Genomic DNA, 3003 nt, shown 5'->3' on the forward strand with positions numbered 1-3003 from the left:
TAGTTTTGTGTGATAGCTGATAGTAACTCTGAACTGCATTTGGTTTTAAGTCGGTCAGATATGTCTTTTTATGATAATTTCAAGAGCAAGTAACAAAGAATAAGGCATGTGAGGAGATAGCATGATGTAATTAACCACATGCACTATTGATGAGGACTTGGCTTCCCTCTGTACCACTTGATATTCAGTGAAATAAATAATGGTGATAATTGTCACATTCCTAACAAAGACATCTGCTAAGCCAGGCTACTCAAGCAAAGCTGTTTGCTACTGACAGCTTGCTTCAAATGTGAATGTTGCCATTAAGAAAAAATAGAGTTTTTGTATTTATCACTTTGCCTAATATGTTGTGTTGGTAATGCTTCATCTGGGAACCAAAAGAAATATAGATGATAATTAAATTCAACATTCAAAATTCTGTATTTGCTTACGGGACTATTAGAAGCTCTTTAATTTTTGTTGTTCTGTGGTTTTAACGTATATGCAATATATCTACATGATAAAAATAAAAAACCCAACGGTTAAGAGTGGTACCTAGGGCTTCCCTGGTGGTGCAGTGGTTGGGAGTCCGCCTGCCGATGCGGGGGACGCCGGTTCGTGCCCCGGTCTGGGAAGATGCCACATGCCGCGGAGCGGCTGGGCCTGTGAGCCATGGCCGCTGGGCCTGTGCGTCTGGAGCCTGTGCTCTGCAGCAGGAGAGGCCGCAGCGGTGAGAGGCCCGCGTACCACAAAAAAAAAAAAAAAAAAAAAAAGAGTGGTACCAACTGAAGGGTAAAAGTCTCCATTCTCACTACCCTCCCTCCCTCCTCTCTAGAGATTACCTTTTAAATCACACACTATGTAAAAACTGCACTAAATAATAATAAAAATCAAGCAATTCTTCTTTAACATGACCTTGAATTTCAGAAAATCTCAAGGTTGCATGATACCCAAAGACAAATCATTCCATCTTTTGATTTTTCTCCCTTTGTCAATTAATATTATCATAATAAAAATCTCCACTGCAAAATGATATTCCAAGGGACCCAAAAGAATGAATGCTTTACTCTCTATTCCCTCATCTGATGACTGATCACTAAGAAGTATCTGAAGCAGTATCACCCTTAGACCAGGATGAGAAATGTCCCTGACCCTGGTCCCCAAACTTTTGAGGACCCTACCCTTGCCTTCCTTTGGCCTTATCCCTGGCCATGGAGTGAGATGTCTGTGTTGCTAAGGGGAATTGCCTACTCAGAGCCCGTGTGTCCTCTACCAGACCACATGTGGGGTAACCTGGACAGAGGAATTCCAAGGTCACCTGGTCCAAGCAACTTCCATGGCTTCTTTCCCACCTTTATCCTCCCAAGGATGGATAAGTCACAGGCTAGAGGCTAGGGTTCAGCTCTCCTCCTCCTTTCTGTTATTATCTGCTATGGAACTCTGAAGAGTCTGAGAAATCTAAATTCAAACCTAATCTTTTAGGTTTTTATGAAGATGTCAAGATAGGAGGATTTAAATATCTATTTAACAATTTGCTAGCTTGATTTATCACTTTAAAGTATTTAGGGCTTCCCTGGTGGCGCAGTGGTTGCGCGTCCGCCTGCCGATGTAAGGGAACCGGGTTCGCGCCCCGGTCTGGGAGGATCCCACATGCCGCGGAGCGGCTGGGCCCGTGAGCCATGGCCGCTGAGCCTGCGCGTCCGGAGCCTGTGCTCCGCAACGGGAGAGGTCATAACAGAGGGAGGCCCGCATACCACAGAAAAAATAAATAAATAAATAAATAAATAAATAAATAAATAAATAATAAAGTATTTAGATATAGTGGCTGTTGACCCCAATGTGTAATTTTGACCTCGACCCCCTCAAATGTTAGGAGGCAGGCCTCATTTGAAGATAATGTCATTGTGAAGCTCATATAATTAAATGCCTTTCCATTTGAATTGTTTCTAAAAGTTCTTTGAAATAAAGGTAAAATGAATCTTACTCTTCCAATCACTAGCATTTTTTTTCTAAATGAGAAACTTCCAATTTCAAATTATTCTGTCCCTCTATCTACTGTTAAAATACTCAATGAAGGAATATCTTCCTAGAGGTAGAACAGAACTTGATTCTGTTAATATTTTTCAAAAATAACAAACTTTCATTATCTTGCTCTTCATTTCAAAGTTTTTTATGAATCTGGCATTCTTCCCTCTATCCTTCTTTTTTTCCTACCCGTGAATTGTCTTTCTTTCAATCAATGATAAGAGTTTTTCAAAACAGAAAATTTTATTTGAGTCTACCCTCACTTTACAGAAAAAGAAACTGAGGATTTTATGGAGGGGCAACATGATTTTTTAGTTAAAGTGGTTTAGGTGTTTTGGTTCATATAAGTTTGGCAGGCTCAAATCAGTTTGGTTTTAATTTTATACTTATTTTTTAAATGATTTTATAGAGATGCAGAGGGTAGAAAGATTCATCACTTGGGGAAGGGCGTTCTCAGCAATAATCACATTTTACCCAGGAGTCCATCTCACCGCTCATTCACAGAGGGTCCTATAGGCAGGAGTTAACGAAATTAGTTAACTAAGTATTCCATTCACGTAGTTAGTGTGTGTGTGTGTGTGTGTGTGTGTATTCTTCTTCCCACCCTGTTCTCCATCCACCCTGTTTTTCCTACTCTAGCCCTGACAGGTGACCACTGTTATTAGGTATTGTGTGTGCACACATGGTTTCTTTAGACAAATACAAGTGCTTATACAACTGCTCTTTTCACTTTACAACCTTGCAGATCTTTCCTTATCAGTTCAGAAAGAGCTTCCTTTTTCTTTCTGGAATGTTGCATAGAATTATCCCATCACATGGCTATCTTATAATTAATTTTTGTTAATAACTTTCATTTCTTAAGAACACTTTTTTTTTTTTTTTTTTTTTTGCGGTACGCGGGCCTCTCACTGTTGTGGCCTCCCCCATTGCGGAGCACAGGCTCTGGACGCTCAGGCTCAGCGGCCATGGCTCACGGGCCCAGCCGCTCCGCAGCATATG

Source organism: Physeter macrocephalus, chromosome 5, assembly GCF_002837175.3.
Source record: "Physeter macrocephalus isolate SW-GA chromosome 5, ASM283717v5, whole genome shotgun sequence".
Classification (NCBI taxonomy): domain Eukaryota; kingdom Metazoa; phylum Chordata; class Mammalia; order Artiodactyla; family Physeteridae; genus Physeter; species Physeter macrocephalus.